Source organism: Mycteria americana, chromosome 8 (assembly GCF_035582795.1).
Source record: "Mycteria americana isolate JAX WOST 10 ecotype Jacksonville Zoo and Gardens chromosome 8, USCA_MyAme_1.0, whole genome shotgun sequence".
NCBI lineage: Eukaryota > Metazoa > Chordata > Aves > Ciconiiformes > Ciconiidae > Mycteria > Mycteria americana.
Window position 1 is genome coordinate 45,453,772 of NC_134372.1, and position 22,211 is coordinate 45,475,982.

Consider the following 22,211-nt stretch of genomic DNA (forward strand, 5'->3'; position numbering starts at 1 on the left):
TCTCTGCAGTAAAAAAGAAAAAAATAAAATAACATAGTTTGGAATGAAAGCTTCAATTTAGATTTACACTTTTTTATTCATATCTGGAATCAACAAAGAAAACCTCTAGGCTATGATTAAGATTCAGACCAAATAACATGTACAACTTCTGTTCAGAGCGGGAATTCCACCTTTTTCTCTGTAAGGTTACCTACTGGAAGGGTCATTTTTATTTGTTTATATAGCATGAGGCTAGGTAAATAATAGGAATAAATGGAAAGCATGTTATGAATATACTAATATTGTAGAGCAGATTGAAATACTGAATGATGTTACTTGTGTAAATGCAGATACAACAGTTGCAACAAAATAAAAAGACACTTTGAAAATTAAAGTTAGTAAAGAAACTGTTCTGATTAAATTCACTGTTGATTTTATCGGATGATGAAATTCTGTAAGAATAAGATATTGTCCCAAATTTCAGTCTGGATACAAAGAACCATCCTAGCTAAACTCTTCCTGCAGATGAAGGCTGAATTAGTTTTCTTCAACTGTTGTCCTCAGCTGTTGTGCAATTTTGTTGTGAGTTATTAAACAGCTGCTGCATTCCACTCGAGAGGTATCTCCACTACATTTGTAAGCAGTAATTGTATGATCAGATTGTGCTATGGAGTTAACCTGGGATCTTGGTGAAAGAAATCTAAAACAGTAGAAGCCCCCATTAAAATCGGTGGAGTGATAGTGATTTAATTGAGATCAGAGCTGTGGGTTATATATTTGTATGTCTTTCTATACATCATTGAACACAAGGCCTTATCCTCCTTATACGGTTGAAGCTGTGAGTACAGACCTAAGGTTTTGGCTGTATAGGCATACTGAAATATTTTTAAATGAAAGCTGGAATCAAGTATATTATATTTTTATGAATATTTCATATTCATTGAAGCTTAATGTGGTGACATGCCTTGTTTACTCTGAACAAGGATAGACATTACCTTTCACTTCCTTGTATTACATATTGATAGGACTAGACGTTATTCTTTGTCCTTATTTTATTATTTATGTTGTTTCTAGAAGTCATGTAACCTTTTTAGTGAGTTTTGCATTTTCACATATGGTTGCCATCGTTTGAAAAGCTGTAGGTATGAAATGCATTATGAGCTGCTCCTTCATCAGATTAAAAGGAGTGTTCAGGTAACTGTTTGTTTACCTTACTTGTGACAAGCATGTAATGAACCGATTGATGGCCTTTTCATTCAAACAAGAAATATGTTTCATATTTGTGAGTGTGGCTGGTGAGTGGAGCACTAACTCTTTTCTGTTGTAGGTCTCTAGTACATTCTTAATTTATTTCAGATATTGATCACTTATTCAGAATTCAAAAGAAACTTCCTTAGACTGTCCCACTTCCTATTCACCCTGTGTTGTAACAAGAGTTTCATAATTAACTGAGAATATATTGCTAACAAATGTCAGAGATTCCTTTGCACCGTCAGTCAATAGTATGTAGCGGAGTGTGACTATCTAATTGGATCAAGGGACCAACTTTATTATGTTTCCATTTAAACTACAGCATCTTCTTGTCATGCCCATTTAGGTACACATTCCTAAACTGCTGAGTAGGACAGTGTAGTTTTTTAGATTCACAGCCCCTATACCCAGTATTTCAGTAAAAGAAAGTCGTGCCAAACAGCTCAAACTCTGCAACGTTTAAGCTTCAATCCTGCTGGTAGTATATGGGCTCTGGATATGAGCTGTGAGTTCCTGCAAGGCTTTCAGTGGTCTCATCTCTCTCCATCAAGGCAATTCACACTTCCTATGTACCATGTGCCCTTCTGAAACAATATTTAGTGTTTAGGTTTGACTATTAATTCCAGGCTATGGGACAATATTTAACTGTTGTCTACTATATGTTCTTTCGTTGCTCAAACTCTATACCGAATTTCTTTCCTCTGTCAAGGATTTTTTTTTTTTTTTAAACTGGCAGTTCCCTATTTTTGCTCATCTATAAACTATCCTTGCTTTTCCTTTTTTTCACTCCTTATATTGAAGTTTATGCTTCTGATTCAGTAGACATGTTTCTCAATCCAACTTCCAGTGAATTATTCTCTAAATTTTTTCATCCATTTTCTCTTGCTGCACTTTAGTATTTATCCATGTAGCATTTGGCATGTTGATTGTCTTACCTGTTAGTCAAAGTTTGAATAATTTTTCTCAACTTCATCTTTTTCTTATCCTCTCCCTCTTTCCCCCAGGTATTCATCCCATTAAACTTCATAACCTCATCTTCCTGGTGTCAAGAACACCAATACTTGGAAAATTATTTTGTGCAAAAGTGAACCTGTAGAATCAGTGTTAGCTAGAATCTGTCATAGTTCTCTATGCAGATGGCATCCAGTCAACCAGGATTTGATGTTGTTTACATCTGTTTTCCATAGTTCTTCAAATTTTATGGCATGTATCTTAAAATCATTCATCAGTTTCTGCTGTCTTGCTACTCCCAATCAACAGTTGCACTGCACAGCTTGATAGAAATCTTTATGTGCGTGTGTTTGCATATATGATTCCTGATTCCTTCTTATTGTATTAAAATTGTATTGTTGTATTTCTTTTTTGAAGTTCCAAAAGAAAGGCTTTGCATTATATGCATGACCTTATTTCCTATCACAGACACCTTCATCCTCATTCAAGCTCTGAATCAAACCCATTCACTGAAACAGCCTTCTGCTGAAAAATAAATAATGCTCATATAGGTATGTTGGATATGTCTTCGTGATCACTGGGTCAAAGTGTAAATGTCCATGGATTCCAGTAATTCAGTGATGACAGATGTATAATTATGTAGAAAAAGATATAGATATACTGGACTGTGAAACTTGCCTGAAGGATTTTGAGGCCTTGTTAAGGGATTCAGATTATATTATTACCTTGCTTTAAGTTATTCATTGCTGGGTTCCTGTGTGTTTTCCTGTGGGGCCATAATTTTAGCAGTCTCAAACCCAATGGGATTTCCTAGTGTCTTTCCACTTGTTTATTGACTCTAAAATTGCACTTACACATTGTCTATTATTCATCAGAAATATCAGAGATTTACTAATAAATCTTGGAGAGAGTTAGCATCACAAATTTAAATACATAAATCTTAATATTCAAGTGAATGTTTATATTGGACTTCCTTGATGTTGCTGTAAGACACATGTTCCAGCTTTTTATTGTTTTCCAAAATGACTTTTTTCCTTAATGATTTGAAGGTTTAGTTCCTTAAGTAGGGAAAGATTCAAAACTTACAAGATTACAGTGAAATGTTGTGCCAAGCCCCTTTTATGTACCCTCCTTTCTCTGCCATCGGAGATAGTTACAAGTAGAAGAAAACAAAAGAAAACACAGAGATAGTGTGTAATCTTTGTATTTATTAATCTGTCTATGGGTAAGTAAAGAATCTTTTGTGCTTAGTCCCAGCGAGGATGTGTTTTGGTGGTGCTTTAATATATTTTCTGTGTTACTAAGGCCATTCACCTTTGTTGTGTGAGTGATTTTTGAACTCAGGGTAAACACCACTGGTTATTTGGACAACTATGATTTGTGTGTCATCACTTTACTAGAGAGGTAAATACCTGGGCATAATTACTGAGAATATAAACTTATATATGCATTACATGAATAAATATTCATCTGAATTTCAAGCTAAGGCTTGCCACAGCTTATAATTAATGATAAAAATATGTAAATGGTAGGTGATATACTAACAGATTTCTTTCCTGATATATATTTCCTGGAGAGATTTCAGGATATAGTTTAGTTACAGCTAATTAGCTGTTTTCATGGAAAATTGTTGTATTCCTGGAAATAGCCTAGAGTCAAATTCTAACAAAAGTACACTCAAATGTATGCTTAAAGTGACCATAGATGTTTTCAGATTTCTATTAGGAGGTCTTTTCCTGGACAAACTGCAAACTTGGAGGCTATTTATTTAAAAAAAAAAAAAAAAAGGCAGTACAAAAATAGTTGGCATTTTTTTATTTATAACATCTCTAATTTCTGTATGAGGCTGAAGACAGCATATATATACCAGGAAAATAATAGTTGAGCCTGATCCAGTGAAAATTTTTGGCAATTTTTCTACTGACTGTGATGGGTTTTGTGTTAACTGTACTGCTGATTTCTCACGTTTTTGTTTTCTAAGTTATGACCCAGTTTATTTCCTATAGAGCTCTGGTCTATCCAGCTGCCAGCTCTAGGGTTTAGGATCTGTATCCTGCTGCAGACTTACCTCAGTACCTTAATGAGAGTGACTGTAATCTTACGGATGACACAGGCAGGCAGAAACATTTGGACGTCTCACTCTTTAAAGGATGGGAAGTGAAGCCTGGTTAAATGAACTTGGCAGCCATCTCACTTCACTTGCTAGAGGGATTTAACAGAAATTATTTTAAACACATTTGACATTATGTGACTTGTAACAATATGCTGCAAGCCCAGTGGGGTAAAATCTTAACTGCAGTGGTTGGGAGAATTGCATGTAAAAAAAGTAACTTGTTTTCCATGCTGCACAATAGCCTGAATGCATTACATTCCAGCCAAGGAGCCCCAAACCAGGACTGATAGATGTCTATAAATAATTGCTAGAAATAAAGGGACATTTGAAGACATTTAGAGAGGAAACAGAAGGAATTAAGAAAAGTAGCCTAGGGGGTTGTTCAGTATCATAAAATAATAATTTGTAAAAATGGATAAAGCATGAGGAAGGGTCTGAAGCACTATTATTGATAGCTATGCATTGTATAAGAGTGCATGGCTATGATTCAGATAAATGAAAACTGTTTCTAAAGGTGGCGGCTTCTTATCAAGAACAACCTGCCAGGACGGGGTTTTTTAATACTTAACCTACCAACAACAAGAAGGTTAGTACACGAATGAATATAAATGAGATTGGATGTGATAGATGAGAATCAAAAGATACCAGGAAAGGTAAACTATGGGCAGGCTGGCCTAGCAAAGTGGCAAGGATATATAAGGCATCTTTGTCTGATATGCACCTGTTGTCATCTTTGATACATCTCAAATATTATGGTAGTATTTTCTGGACTGTGGGTTTTTTTGTTCCTTGTAATCCCTTCTGGTTTTTTGAATAAGAAGGTTGCCAAAGCTGTAAAATGAATAAAATTGCATTGAATTTGGTGAAGTCTCCAGGCCTCCTACTTCCTTTTGACCTATAAATCCAATAACATGGAGGAAAGTACAAGGGTGCTTTTAAGAGTTTTCTTTTCACCAAAAGATTAAAATTAAAATTTAAAAAAAAAAAGAATTTTCACAAAGAGCCATCAGAAGAGAATAGTAAAGGATATCGTTTCCTTTTATTTAGGTAAATTAGCATCTGAAATTTCCTGGTGGCTTCTGATTCTGCCTGCATCAGTGTTGAAATGATACTTCTTCAGTCTTTTTTCTCACAGAAGTTACTACATTCTGCATATACATACAGTTGGGTTTGGGGTTTTGTTTGCTTTTTTTTTAAATGCATTTCACGTATTTAAAAAATAAGAATACAGTTCCTGGAAGATTAAATTGGAGGGGTAGTTCAGGATATCAGATCCTAAATAGCATGAAAACCAAAATGTTGTCAAGATCAACACCCCTTTAGAGCAAGCACTGAGCATTGGTTGATGGTCTAGGTCGGATGGTAGGATCTAGGTAGGATGTGGATGTGCATATATTTATTGTGCTGATGATTCTTACTGTGCTGAATTTTACTCAAAGTATGATGGGGAGACTTACAAAGTTTTTGAGACTTCCATACAGAAAATCTGCAGTCAGTTTAGTGGAATCCAAACATTGTATAAAACTATTTCACCAAGCAAAATGCTTCCTAAGCAAAGTAGTCTGGGGCAAATAGTTGAAAACCGGTTTGAGTGTAGATGGAGTTCATGACCATAATGAGAATGAAATAAGGAATGTTTGAATAAGAGTTGCAGAAAAATGTAATCAAAGCAAAGACGTACATTTTGATGCATCTCAAAGTGTACTTTTAAGTAAAGGCACATGCTTGAAATACTGCTGACACTAATGATGGTCTTAATGAAAAAAATGAGTTCAAGAGTAGCAGAAATGGTTTTCTGCTTACAATGTATGAGCAGAACCAAACACTTATGAATGCTTTTTGACATTTCTTATAATAAGAGAATTATGATGAACTCTTTGGGGCATTCAGCTTAAAAAAAGAAAAAAAAATTGCTACTGGGTTTACCAAGGAAAATAAGAAACAAAGATTTAATTTTTGTATGGTGGAAGCTTGCATATATGCATTGTGGAAATGCTTTGTATGATATGGGAATATTGATGCATTTTAATGCTAGAAAGTAAAATATTGCACTTTGTTGTGAATTTTAATTACAGGAGTCTCACCACATCATAAATTAAATCCTTAATAGCCTGCCTGCTAGACCCTGTCTTGGTCCCAGTTGGGTGGGCATGATCTGCTAACCCTGAGGAATGTATTTCTCCCATCTTGTATTTATTATTCTGGTACAATCCAAATTACTTCTTTTTTTTCCCAAGCTAAGCAAAAGAAGTTTTCATCCTGTTTTTTTTTTTAATTTGTTCTTTTTGTTTAAAAACAAACAAACAAAAACACTTGTAAAGATATGGTTTAGCTTTATATCCTGTGTGTCCAAAACCACAGCTCTGACTAAAAGAATTGTGGAAAATTTAAGTGCTCATTACAACCTCTCTTATGGATGGTGCTTTAGCAGTTTTTGAAGACCTATCAATTCATTTTCAGTTTCTGCCTGTTGGCTGCTAAAGGTATGTAATGAGTGAGCTCATTATTTCATATTAAAATATTCATAATTTTTTAAAAATCAGCAGTAGAAAACTTGGAAATATATATAGATCTGAGCTGCAAAGCTGAAATGTCTCAGTAAATCCCTTTCAAAACTATCTCAAAATTAAATGTTTGAACCTGAGCTTTTTTGATTCAGAGCAATGTCTCTTGCAGCAATGCTTTGATTTTAGAGGAGGCTTGAAATGTCAAATGTCACACATTTAATTATGAAACTTATTGGTATAAGCTGTTGTGGAAAACAAAAGTATAAATTGGTTCAAGGAATTTGATAAATCCAGGGAGAAAAATTCATAAGCAACTTAGTTATTCAGCATAATAGTACTTAATGAGACTGTGGCCTAGGAAGCCTCTGAGTTAAAGCAAGCAAAAGAATGCAGAAAAGTCTATCTTTGGAAATACCAGCTTATTTTCACATACCTTTTCCCTAGTCCTGCGCTGCTGGAGATGGGCTGTTAAGCTTTGGGTATAACCCAGCATAGCAGTTTTTATGTTCTTCTATGTACGAATGTGTGCAGTTTTATGCATATTTTAAAAATTGTTGATGGCAAACTTTCAGCAACCTTTTCTTAACATTAATCGTCTGCATTTCAGCAAAAATGTACTGACTGCCTTGATGTTTTTTGTAATCTAGCCTGTAAATGTAATGGATGTCAACTAGGTAGAAACATCTGTAATGTCAATATTTTAATTTTCAAACAGAAGCCAAGCAGAAGCCAGTTGGTTAATTATGCACAGCTGCTTTGTTCTCAAATCTGTGTGGGATAGAATATAGCTGTATATGAATACGGGTATTATGTGTGTATATATATATGTATATTTTTATACATATATGTATTATATTATATATGTGATGTGTATATATTACTGAGAGATGAACATATAGAGACACACAAATACTTATCTGATCCTTTAGTAGGGCCTAGGGATCCTGGTATGTTCTAGTTACTGTGTATGTACATGATGAAAAGAAAAGTTATGTATTTATTAGTAATGTATTATGGCAGACAAAGATGTACATCCAGACTAATCTGCCTGTGTTTTTTGGAAGAAGTTGAGAGGAATAACCCATTAAAGTAGTATCCAGTAATTAACAGGTGCCCAGTCATGCAAGTGTGGTTAAACCAGTACATTTTGAGCAAATTAAAATAATCTCATGTGTAGCAATTAGTGGTTCACTCAAACTGAGTATGTGATATGAGCGTCTGGAAGCAGGAGTCTGCAGTTCACTCCAGGGTTCAATTATTCTTGATTTTCAGCAGAAATAGGTTAGACTCAGAAAAGGCTCCAGATCAGCTTAGGTGCACAGGTCAGAATTACTGGCCTGTTTATGAGGACTAGAAATGATGAGCCACCCTCTTCTTCAGCCCCAGACCGAAAATTCCCTTTGACTTTCTTCTTTTTACTGCACAACTGATTTGTTTGCTCACTGTGCCTCCTGCTAAAATAAGCTTTCATCTGCTTTTCTATAATTCCACACAATGATATACCAAAAATTAGTCTTATGGCCAGATCAGCATTAATGCCTAATGTTAAAGGTTATAAAAGAATTATGGTCTCTCTACCTTGGATGTTTCATGTAGTAAAATATTCATACTTCCACGCACAGAACAGTGAAAGCAATGATGGTTAGCTGTTTTGGCTCTTTTTACATTATAACCCAGGTGCATTAAGTAAAAATAAGCATGTTTCTTAATTAAAGAACAAATGAATTTTTTTAAAAATGCTGGAGTCCTTGCTGGGTACTGAAAAACAAGGTCTCAAGTGTAATTCAGTATGTAATTCTTTGCAAAGGGAAATTTATGCATTAATAAACTTATCAGTGGCTTTTGCACCTGGGCTTTTGCACCCGTTTTATACATCTACTTCTGTCCTCTCGGAAAAGAGAGGGACAGGCTTTAAAGGTTTGGAGCAGTTTAGACATGTGAGACAACCTCATCCATATAATCAATTAATTAAAAGATACTGTAGTGCCAGGAAAATGTTACTTGAAAAAATGCATTGCTGTGTGGCATACTGCAGAGGAGGAGGATGCCGCAGCCCTCTTGATAAGCTTTATTAGTGGTATAAAACCTCAGTTTGTGTTGATATATTTCTAAATCACCATTTCTGGATATTGCCTTCCCATCACCTATTTGCAGGCCAGCAGCCCTGCAGGCTATTGTGGCGAGTTGTGCTTGAAGTCATTGGACTGTCAGCATCCACACAACTCTATTTCATTCAAGCCCTTTAAAGTGCATGAAAAGGGTGATAAATCCTCACAACTTGCAATCAAGTGCCATAAATTTATTATATGATTTGGAGACTGATGGCAGTAGATACAGTAGTTGAAGCCCTACACCCCCTTCCTTGTCCTCTCACTTCAACTGGACGTAAATCCTGGAGTTGTGTTACCAGCTATTATAACAATGGGACATCATTTCCTTTGACAGTAATGCTATGGTGTTGCCACTACTCCAAGTGCTAAACAGAAAAAAGCCTATAAATTATCAGTACAAGCAGGATTTGTTTGCCTTAGTATGCAATGCCAAGATCAGTCAATAGACAGATCCATACTACCTTTATTGTGAAAGAGATACGTAGCTGAATAAACAACTCATCGCTGCAGAATGGCAGGATTATTTATTCCCTTACAGGTTAATCTGATTATTTTTCCCAATATTGTTTGAAAGATACTGTTGGAGAGACGGTGTCTTGGAAAAAGAGAGAGAAAAGAGATGTTATTTTTAAACTGTGGGTTCATGTTTTTCTTTGCTTTTCTCCTCCCATTTCTCCCTTTATTTCATGCCCTCACAGTCTTTCTTTTCCCACCATTAAATATAGTGCTTGGGGTTTAAATTGCAGTCTGTAGTCCCATGAAGTCAAAGGACAGTTGTACGTTACGTTTGGAACACTGAAAGCAATAGTGATAGGAAAGGAAACCTTAGTGAGAATGACGAACAGTAAAAAGTAAACAGAAGAAATAATGATAGCTAATCTATTTTTTATAGTATGATAAGGGTTTTTTTTTCTTTATAGAAATATTCAACATAGTTCACTTGGCTTACATATGTTGAGCAAAACTTCTAGAAAATGTAATTTCTTGATTTCTTCATTCAGATTATGTCTTTTAAGTACAGAAAATGTCTACCTTTGCATGCAGCTATTCATTTGCACACATAGTTGCACTAAGTGCAAGCGTATTTCTGTGCAGCAGCTTTCCATAGCTGTCCACCAAAAATTGGTGGGAAATTACATTTATTTTTAGAAATCAAGTCCTGTTAGTGAGCACCACTAACATGCTTGAAAGTAAGTAAGAAAATTTTTTAAAAAATGAGATGTTTGTACCCCAAGAATATTCTGGTAAAGTTGAAAAGCTTATTATTGGGTTTCTTGTGGGGAGGGGGGAAGTTGCTGTCAGCTGGTGTCCAAAGAAGGGCAACGAAGCTGGTGAAGGGTCTGGAGCAGAAGTCTTATGAGGAGCGGCTGAGGGAGCTGGGATTGTCTAGCCTGGAGAAGAGGAGGCTGAGGGGAGACCTTATCGCTCTCTACAACTACCTGAAAGGAGGTTGTAGAGAGGTGGGGTCGGTCTCTTCTCCCAGGTAACAAGTGACAGGACGAGAGGAAATGGCCTCAAGTTGCGCCAGGGGAGGTTTAGACTGGATATTAGGAAATTTTACTTCACTGAAAGGGTTGTCAAGCATTGGAACAGGCTGCCCAGGGAAGTGGTTGAGTCGCCATCCCTGGAAGTATTTAAAAGATGTTTGGATGAGGTGCTTAGGGACATGGTGTAGTGGTGGTCTTGGTAGTGTTAGGTTTATGGTTGGACTCGATGATCTTAAAGGTCTTTTCCAACCTATACAATTCTGTGAATCTGTGAAGATATGCAAAGAACACATAACTGAGTTAGAATCACACATAAGAAATGTGATAGACAGGTTGAAGGTGAAATCTCACAGTGGTGTAGATTTCTTACTCTCCATCCATCTTCTGTTGGTATATGTTGGAAACTCCCAGTAGAAATGCCTTTTAAATATGGATCTGAGAAAATATTAACAGATACATATTCAAGACAGTGATTTTTGGAGTACAAATGTAGCTCATCAGTATTATGATTTAAGCATACATCAGTAAAACATGATTATAATTATTGCAATTGTTATCAAAAGGATATCCTACAATTTTTATGTGGTTCTAAGTTAGACTATTTTATAAAACTCTAAACCTAGAAGAGGAAAACAAACAAACAAACAAAAACAGTAACAACCAAAAACCCCTTTAAGGATCACTTACCAGTCAAGAACTTGAGTTTTAAATTCCCTTTGCTGTTTTAAGAAGCACTGTAATTCCTCCAAGGTTTAATACGTGATGACCACTGTGTTAGCCAAAACACAGAGAATTACTCTGAAGGTGTCTCATGGCTAAAAATCATAATTATATTCACTTGAAGTAGCTGAGAACCAGTTGGATAGGAGGGCTGCATTCTAATTCTGAATACATTCACCAGTGGTTTACAAATGTTTTTCAGGAATACTTGTTCTTAAAAAAAATGGAAAAATGTGCAAAAGGTAGTGTGGTAGAATTTAGAAACCATTCACTTGTAGCAACTGCTGCTGCAAAGGGGATTCTGTTGAACATCAAATGTATATAATAAACATGCCAAAATTAACCATATTAAACAGATGCCAGAAATAAACCATTTGAAGCCACTGCATATATATATTTGTGTCTGTTTTCTAATTATGAATGACTGGGATAACAGACAATGAAGGTCTATTTGAAAAATATTTTCAGAGTTTCAAATTTGGCTCTGTTTTTCAATTACAGTAAAAGCAAAATTGTCCTTGAAGCAAATTGCATCAATGAATCTAAATTAATTCAACTTTAAAGTAATTTCAAAGCAATTGACAAGAAAAAGTCAAAGTGGAACAGTTTTCTGTGGTTGACTTTTAACACTATGAATTGTTTTTCTGATTTTCTCTATATAAAAATTCTGGAGAAATTCTCCTAATCTTTCAAAATGTTTCAGTAGTAACAGAAGTGCAACAGAACTCCATATTTTGGTATCATAATAGTTCTAATAATTTTTCTTCACATTTTTCTGCTAAAAGTATTTGTTTTGATTCTTACTACCTTTATATCTCTAAAACACTGTAAGTAAAGTCACAGTGTAAGAAAAGTAAGAGTTAGGGAATGGTTAATGTAGTCTTCAAATATATTAATTTACCTGACAATGCTGTGATATAACTGTTCCTTCCTTAAGTATTCCAGCTCTTGTTTTGAGTGACCTGCTGCCATGATTGTGTCTGAATCTGATTCCAGAATTGTTGATTCCTTCCCCAATATAGACCAGAAGTATAAGTGCCTTTATTACTTGGAATTGTATATCCCATCATAGTAAATAAGTCAAAAGACAATGTATGATATACACTGATGTGTAATTGTTGCTACAATATTCTCTCACTTCTCAATTTGTCAACTAACTGCCCATGTCAGTACATCGAGATTTAGCACCTTAGCACCTGCTTTCCAAATAGCTTTCAGAAATAGGTATCAGCTCCTTTTTAGTTCATAACACTAAGTCAACTTGCAAATGCTTTTCAGCAGTAATTGTTTGTAGCTAATAAGAGTAAAAAAATTCATGACTGATGATCTCACTTTTCTCATGTAACTAATGAAATATTTGGAAAATAGCTCTTTCCAAATCATTAACTTCCAAGTCTGTTTATCAAATAAAGCCTTTATTACTATCATCATCATCTTAATCTAGTATGTGTACAAATGAATAGCCTGCCTTCTTTTATAGGTGAATAGTTGAGAACAAAAAATGGGGAGCCAGGATCTTATGTTTTCTGAGAGGAACAAGAATATTCTATTCATTTACTTGCAGTGCATACGTTCTGCATGTAGAAAATGGGAATGCTGGAATTCAGGGACAACATGATTTCTCACTGTTTGTGGGAGATTCTAAGCATCTCAGTTCTCACAGCATTAGTATATGCACCTCTGGCTTTCATCAAACTGCAACATCGGGGTCTTCGGACTAGATTTTATGTAGTTCAAGTTTGAAAAAAATTTCTTTAACTGTATTGTGTTAGAAGTAGTTGCACTGCCCCTTTGTCTCCCAGCAATGTAGACAAAAATGAATGGAAAAGATTTGTTTTGATGGTTTTCCAGTAAAAAGGAAAACAAAAAATTAAGGGATATTGCAGTGTTCAGATGGAAACTGTATGACTTCAGGTTTTCAGTTTTGTACAACAAATCAGCACTATGAAGGCAAAATAAATTTTGGTTCAAAACTAAAAGTAGGAAATAATTTGGTTAAAACATTTTAAATTATTTTTCCACAATCCTTACTTATTATACTTACAAAGTACTTTAAAAATGGATAGTTCGATGTTTGTGCTAAGAATTAGCACTTGGTGAAGATGGTGAAGTTGGTGAAGATAAAGTATGTTTTCTTGGACAGTTCTGTCCCAGCTCCAAAGCTGCTCTTTAACAGTATGCTTATACAGAATGTTCTATTCTAAAATTTAGTGTTGGTAAAATATGATCTTAAGAGTAGTAGAAGTATTTAAGAATTGTTTTAAGAAATGAGAATGTTATAAAAAATGCAGTTTTGCATAAAATAAGCTTCTGTAGCACCATTTGCCATGCAAACTTTATGACAGTGCATGTAGTACCACAAAGAAACAAGATGGACATTACTGGGTAAAGTTTATCAATTACTTTTCTCTGTGGAAGCTCTAAGAGGAAAGCAGAATATGATGTTTAAAAGTAAAGAGCACATTCTGCTTTTAATATCTTTTCATTTTAATCATCAGAAGCATTGTTAGGGACCTTGGCAGGGAAATTTATTTTTAACATGGTTTTGAAATTGAGAGATACTCCTTTAGACAAAGCTACTTTAATTAATGAAATAATTTGTGGTACACTGCAGGGTTTGTCCGTGGGGTCATATGATTACTCTTCCAATGAATATACATGATGTATTTCCTTCCAGCCTACTCGAGGGTGTAATTTTATTAAGTACACAGGCAAACAGTATTTCTTGGCCTCGCTGCTTTAGGCTTTAAAGGGCAGATTATACTTGATCTCACAGAGGGAGGTAAGGTACATGTTTTTCCTAGATTGGGCAGGGAAAAAAAAAAACAAAACCAAAAACCAACCAAAACCCAACCCTGCAAGTTCAGTTGGTCAAACCTTTTTTACTTTTCTCAAATGAAGATATGTTGATTTGTTGCTCCAAGCTGTAGTCTCTCATCTGTAGTGCCATACAGCTCCTTTGGGCTTTGAAAACATTGCCAGTGTCTCAGTATGTTTTTACAATCTGAATTCCATGATGCTTGATTAAAAAAATTCTGTTGAACAATCATTCTCTTTTACCATTGGCAATTATAAATATGGTATCTTTCTTTAAAGCAGTTTCTAATTTTTAAAGAGGTAGTTATTTAAAAGTTTTTAATCTGTCATTTCTTGCCATCAACCCTGTGCTCCTGTGGTGTATCTGAGAAGTTTGGGAGGCATCTGAAACACTTACATTAAAGGGAGTGTTAATGAAAGATCTCTTTGTGTTTTCCTGTTAAATGACAATTCTTTGTGTCAGCTGAGATTGGCATATTGTGAAATCAATGGGTGTAGTAATGTCAATGAAATTCATGCAGGCTGGTTATTGCTAAAAACCCACATACTACAAATTCATTTTCAGTATGAAATTTGCAACCATTACTGTTTAGCATACCAAAAATCATTCTTGCTACATCACCACACCTTTGATTCAGAATATGGAGATATTGTAGGTCTCGATCTGTTGATAGAATATACACAAATTTCAGAAGGGCATCAGCATCTCAGCTGGATTCTGTCCAGGACTTTTCTTTGAAAATTAATTCACTACCTTAATTTTCTTTTATATTATGTTGCATGAACCATTAATTAATGTCATTGATCTTGTAGTTTGAATTCTTTAGCACCTGCAGCACCTTTGCTGGGAAGCTTCGTAGCTAAGTACTGCTACCCAAAGCGCTCTCAGTAAATTCTCTGATTCAGCACCTAGGTAGCATTTTTTACTCTTCAAAAAGTTCTCCTCTGGGGTAGAGCACCAATTATAAAAATGCAACCACAGCAGTTGCATGATATTAAAATAAAACTTATGCAGTAGCATATAATAGGAAATCAAACTATTAAACAATATAGAGTTCTTTTCTATATGCAAGAATAGGTTCTTACTCCCACAGGCTATATAAGTGCTATAGTCAGAAGAATTGAAAATGTTTGCAGGATTGGGCTGGTTTTGAGCAAGCCATGGAATGAAGCCAGGGTGAATGTAAGATGAGGAAGCATCCCACTGACCTGTTTCAGTTGAACTTTCTTTGGATTCTTCCACTAAGAGACATCAGTTCATTGTTTTAAGCTAGAAAAATGGTACCTAGGTACTTGGTATCCAGGATCTACATTATATTCAGATATAATAATGCTAGTAGCAGCAGCAACTAAATAAGTGGTTTAAAGTTTTCATCTAACAAATTTTGCAATAGTTATATGAAAAAGTTTGAGGACTACTCAGACAAATCCTATTGGAGAGAAGGCTCATACCCTAAAACCACTATGAGAATTTCTGGTAATTAAAGAGTGGCCAGACATTGAATGAGTAGTCATATAAATCAAAAAATATACATAACACTAAAAGAATGTAATTGCTTTAAAGGAGGTATGCTGAGATAATGAAATGTCTCTGGTGCAGCTATGAATAAATGGATTTTGTACTGCCTATCATCACTGCTGTGTAGGAGCAACCTATACAATGTTAGTAAAACAAATGCTAGTTTAGCAAGCAAAGTTTATGGTAGATTTAACAGAGATACAATGGGCAGTACTGTTCTTGTTATGTCAACTTTTTGTGCAGATGGGCTAAGTGGTCCCCAAATCTGGTTGGCCAGAACTTGGCGTAGGAGGTCAGTTCCCAACTGTAGCAGAGAAGAGCCATAGCTGTGGGAAACCAAAGCAATAGAGACACATCAGCGTTTTTTAACAGACAATGTAATGGATCATGAAATTGCATACATTACTGTTTGGACACACTTGCAAGCATTGTTTTGCAAACTTCTTGTTTTTTAATTTAAACAGTTTTGCCTTCTTGATTTTAAGCTGAACTCTATCATAGCTTCTGTTAACAGAAACCTACAGTACTCAAAATAATTATAAGACAAAAAGATAGACATGCCTCTTGGGCTTGTTGTAATCTTGCTTATTTGGCAGTTTAATTTTGGGAGGTTACACTTTCAGCAGGCTTGGTATATGCTGCAGGCTTACTAAATAAGAACTAAAGAATTGAAAATTTGATCGTATTTTCTTACCAGGGAAAAAAGTTAATAGTATAGCTTTTCCTTTCCAATTTCATATTCTGAAGGTTTGCCTTTGCTAGTTAAGATAATATAGTTTATCCATCCTTTGGGCTCTTATTTTCTCATTGCTACAGCTGTATCCAAGAAGGTTGAAATTATCAGCTTCAGGCTTCATTGCTATTGAATAAAGTTTTAACTCATTTCTCTTTTTTATCTTTTTTTTCTTTTTTTCTTCAAATTGAAGAATCCTTTTAGAAGCAAGCAAGCAAATCTTTTAGTGTTCCCCTCTTCCTAGTTTCTAGATTACAATTTGTCTGTCAGTTCCGTTACTCATAACTGGGAAGTGTAGGGGAAGGACATCAAAATTCAGAATGTTTTCCTCAATCACTATATAGACTAAAACAGCAGTTACAGTGTTATTAGCATACACTTCAGTGTGAACAGTTAAGTCCATGCTATGCTTGGAGAAGCCCCTGCACGGGGCATTCAGAGCTGCTGGTCGTACCACCTCTTGCCATGCACTACAATTTGGGAACCATTTGTCAAGGAACCTTTGTTCTGTGTGGTTTGCTGCTGAATGTAGACATCTCTTTCCTAAATGAAACTAAATCAAATTTTCTGATAAAGGCAAGGAATTTTTTCTCAGACTTCATCCAGGGAGAGATTCTGTAGTGCACAGGCCGTAACAGGGAGTTTGTGTATTCCCGCCATGGCTCTATATTAAATATACTGTTGCATAAAAAGTGTTGTCATATTTTCTCATGACTGGTACATCCTTGTATTACTTTGGCCTGTCCTGAGGTTTTTAAACAATGTGTGCTGGAGTAGAGGAAAAATAGCTTCCTTAACTTACGTATTTTAGCATTTTCATAAGCATGTCTGTGAGGATGGGTGGTGGTGAGGGTGCTTAAATACTACTAAAGTTGCTTGGACTGCAGCAGCCAACGAAGTGGAAAACATAGAAAAGCATTAATTAAGAGAAACCAAATGAGGTAAAGGTTTCTTTGTTATTGTAGCTGATTTCGATGGTTAAATTATGTTTTCTCTTGCAAATCTGGTATACCTTAGCTGTAGGCTAGTCCCTGACATGGTCCAGGAATTACAACCTGTTGAATGCTAAGTAGATGGTGTGGACCAATATTAATGAGGGTCTGTAGAGCAGTCTCCTTATTACTTCTAGCCAAAGGGAAAAAAGAAGGGTATTTCATGGTTTGCTACTCTGCCTAGGGATACCAAATTTACATATGGCCTAAAACTGCTGATCAGAGCTAATCTCCATGATCATTATAGCTTGAAGAAAGGTTTAATATTCAGGATTTTCTGAAGTTTTTTCTAAACAAAAATAGGCTGCGTGAAAGTGGGCCATTGGCAAGCCAGGAGTGTGCGCTGCTGCCAAGAATTTTAATGGCTTGATGCTAAGAAGTGAGGACTTGTGCTCTAGTAAAACTTTTTGCAGTTTTGTTCACAGACATTTGCTCAGTTTATTTTGTTTTCTTAAGTCTGCACTAAAGCACACTTTTTGCCCAGACCTATCTGACAGGTCTTCAGAGTACAAGAGACAGTGGAACATGGCTGCTTGATAGAGTCTTGGCAGCAGACATAGTAGTTGTGATTGCCATTGGATGTCCTTAAAGTCTCCTCTCCTTGACAGTTTTCCTGGTGGGATATGTGAGTCTGGAGTCGAAACTGTCGTCTTCATTTTTATTAGTGCATGGAAGGGGAGGGGGTACAAAGCTTTTCGAGGATGGGGAATCCTGGTTTCTCCTCACTTTTGTTTTAAAGGTGTGCAAATTAATTACCAGCTTTTGTGTTTCATTCTTTATGATCCTGGGCCAAAGACAACTGTAAGCTGAAGGTAATACGCCAGCTGAGAATTATGCTTGCTTTCCAACTCTGCATGCTGTATCCCCAAAATTCTAATTTATGTCAAATTTATGAGAAAACTAGAACCAGTTGGTTTACTTCTAAATGACTTCAGGGCAAATGGCAAGATTTAGTCTATGGATCCATTTGGGATTCATCTATAGATGCATTTACAGATCCCCTGCAGATTTGGTACAACTTCTGCCATTTAGTTGGCATTTGCTCTTATCCAGTAGCTGAAAACTTAACATCTTTCTCAAGCATATGATTGCTTTATAGTGCAAAGGTGGAGATATTTAAAAAAAAATTAGAGTCCTGGTCAAAAATTGCAACTGAAAAATTTTGCCAGTTGAAAATAGCTCCTTAAGGAAAGAAGACTGGAAAAAAAAAGTCATGTCATTTTTGCTGATATTTTTTCCTGGGGGCAATAAAAAGCAAAACCTGAAAAAATAAACATTCCCCTCTACTGTCCACTCACCGCAGCTGTGGAGAGACTGTTACTTAAATGCTTGTAACAACTGATAGCTGTGAGGAGGAGCTGATGAGGTCTCTTATGGTTGTACCATTCCAAGCAGACTTAGTTTTGTGGCTTCTTTCTGATCTCTGTGTAGTATCTTTTCTTCCCTTAGCTGTAGCAAATCTGAGCTGCCTTATACCTACCAGAGCAGCATGTTTCCTCATCTCTCTGACTCTGCATTGCTTCTGTCACGGTCCTTGTTGAGGAGTAGTCACAAAGTGCTTCTGAGCTATGAGGACACAGGCTTAAATGTGTGTAAGTCAAGCACTGAAACAATTTTGCCTTACAGAGCTGTTGATCTCTTTTGTGTTGCATATGCTGTGTATTTTCTCATGTGTTAAACTGCAAAATCCAGAAGATGTATTTTTTAACTTTAGTTTTGTTTATTTCTTAAAGGGTACAAAGTTGGGCTTTTTTTAAAATATGTGTAAGGAATTTTTTCAGGTGAGCATCTTGGATATATTAAGTGGCTTTGAAAGTCTTAGCTTTGATATGAATTGTAACCTTGTCAGTAATATCTGTGACGTGGTAAGAATTTCATTGCCCATAAGCTGCCAAGCAATGCATATTTCTATGTGTTGGTAGATGGCAGTCTTTATAATGCATTCTTACTCATGTATACACTATGCGGTTTCTTTTGTGGCAAAACACCATTGGGAATGGGTCCTATGAAAGCTGGTCTGAGATACTGCTTTCTAATTTTTCTGAAGTATGCTGAGCACCTATAGCTTTATATTTTTACTTTTAAGCATACCACTTGAGCTTTTCAGACCAATCTGGGAAACCACTGGCATAGGATACAGAAGTTGTTACTCCTACTTTTGACTTTTTGAGTTAATTTTCAAGAACACAAATTCTTGCTTGCTAATTAATTTTTTTGCATGGTTGGAAATTACTGCCACAGTTGGCAACTCCAAGTTGCCATGGAGATACTTTCTGTAGGCTTTAAAAGGTGATTGATGATGTTTAGATGTATTCATCATGTACCTGGAGTGTGTATATATATTTACATCTTAGTTCATAAATTCCCACTGTGTGGTTGAGATTTAATATTATAGTTAAATAAAATGTCTTATATTCCAAATTTTGAAGATTCCGTTCAGAGTTGGACAAATAACTCTGCGTTATCTGCGTCAGTTTTAAAAATTGTTATGAAGCATGAAAGATACCTCTTTATAAGTCACAAATTCATTTACTGTTTGGGATGTTAACAGAGATAGTTGACAAAAAGAGCATCAGCTGTGTGTGGGTTTGATAGAAAGCAGTAGGGAAATTTGGCCACACTAGAGTTTGGAGTATATTTTCTGTTAATGAGAAAATACTGACTGCTTTATATGTACATTATATGGTGAAGTACTATATATTTGAGAACAAGCACTTGATGGTGTAGATTGGAAGAACACTTAGGGAGGAGTTTGTAAGTGAGGTCAAGCTGTGATGTGTCATTTGGAATGAATAACTGCAAAGGATGGTTTACTCCATATAGAATCACAGAATAATGAAGAATGAAGGACCTCTGGAGGTTGTCTGGTCCAGCCCCTCTCTCAGAGCAGGGCCAACTTTATAGTTAGATCATTGTAAAGACTGTCATGGAAAACTCCTTCAGGACATAGAAACAATTTAAACCAGATCCCATGAATAGTTCCTAAAAGGCAGACTTGTTTTTATCTAAATACAGCTTATTCAGATGGAATAAAGGCCGCACAAATGCCAGAAGGATCTTTACTATTATTATTCAAATTCTGAATGAATGTTTGATTTGACCATATTCGTGGGCTCCTTTGCTCATAGAAATTAATGTTAACACTTTGCTCCAGTTAATAGAGTTGGGAGGCAGATGCTTTTCATTGATGAAATCTGTCCTTCTGCCACAGGTCAGCAAAGAGCCTATGCACTATTTAAACTCCTGGAGCAGTTTCCTTTTAAAAGATCAAATGAGCTCTGGAGTTTCTACTTTGCAGTGAGATGAAGCAGTGTTTTAAGTCCTCTCTTATGTTTTAAGATGACTGTTATTCAGATGTTATTCATTACTTACTATTTAGTCATCTTGGAAATTCAGTGCACTGTCGGGAAACACAAATATTGCCGAATTTTATGATCTAACAGAGAGCTGCAAGTTAATCCATATTTTTCATATAAGTTTAGTTCTATAAACAAGAGGATACATCAGAATAAAAACTTTCCACACTTCTAAGTTGCAGGGAAAAACTTAAAAATACAATCCTAATTTGCCTAAGAGACGAAAGAATTAAACTGATTTTAATACTCCTGTTTATCTATTCATTTTAATCTCCTGGTTTTGAGGTCAAACTCTGGATTTACAAAACTGAGTGTGGTAAATAACACTGCCTGATGATTTCACATACTAGGCAAACCGTAAAGTTATCGGTGTGTAAGGCTCAGTGATGAAATTTCTTAGGTATATTCTTTATGTTTATTAGGGAAATGCAAGCAAACCAGTGTGAAACTTTTTAGATGCTGCAGTTTCTCCTGGTGCCCAGCAGTTCACACATCATGTGCAACTGTTTGGCAGGATGGTCAGCTGTGTTTGAAGCAAGGGTTCACATAGGGACAGAAAAGCTGCCTCAGGGCCATGCTAGGAATGGAGAATGCCAGTAAGATGATAGGAGCTAATGAGATTGACACTAAAACCTCATTTTATTTTTTGACTCCCATGCACATCTACTGATTTTTTTAATTTTTTTTTAACTGTGTATTTCAAAGCTGAAAGAAGTCAGTGTGTTATATTGGCTTCAAATAACTTTATGAACCCAAGAGTGAAAAAGAATTATTTAACACTGCAGTCTTCAAGAGAATACTTCCATATTAAACTCATGCTTTACCATTCCTATTTGTGTCTAAAAAAGCAGTGCTCAGTATAGGGGGGAAAAAAACGTTTCATTGTTTCTCTGCTATCAGTCATGTTACTCTATGGACAGAAGTCATAAACCCTTGAGATTTATAAACCAAAATGCATTTGGGAGAGCTCCATTGAAGAATAGTCCCAAATCTTTTAACAATGAAAATAAAGATCTATAGAAAAGGGATCATTGAGGGATACTTAAGTAGTTCTAGAAGAATGTTCTGAGTTTTAAAAAGTTCATGTTATATTTTATTAATACATAATATCAACCCCTCCAAGACCCTCCCTAGTGTCATACAATAAGAAACTAGCTGCAATATTTAGAAGTAATGAAGTGCATAGTGTTCAGAATTCCTCAGTCCTAAAATGCTAAAGGCTACATGAATATTTACGTTATGTAAATTGTTTGTTAACTGCTGAATAATGTTGAACCTAGTATTATCTTTATAACTTTTAATATAGAAAGCATGCAGAATTTTGCAAAAAGATACAGGGAATTCATAATTCCCTTTAATCATTGGAGAAAGATGTAATACGTTATATGTGATATTATATGAGTTACTCATGCTTTTTGCTTTTTTAAAACAGGTGTCAAAACCCAAATGATCATATTGGCACACATTATTGTTATAATAGAAGCAATATTGAGATATAAAGGCTGCTCAGAGAAGTTTGGGGTTTATTTGTCTTTAAAAATTTCTTTCACTCCAAGGTGAAATACTGCTTCTGGTGAATACATTGGGAGATTTGCCATCAAACTCAATATTCTAAAGCTCAATCTTAAAAATGTTTAAAAAATTGCATCAAACTTCCAAGTACAGTCAATATCCA

General features: G+C 35.5%; 1 protein-coding gene across 2 annotated transcripts in view; it reads left to right on the forward strand.

Annotated features, from left to right (window-relative positions):
* Positions 1-22,211, forward strand: part of CDH13 (cadherin 13) — a 520,188-nt gene that overhangs the window by 298,522 nt on the left and 199,455 nt on the right. The gene's annotated exons all lie outside the window — the stretch shown is intronic.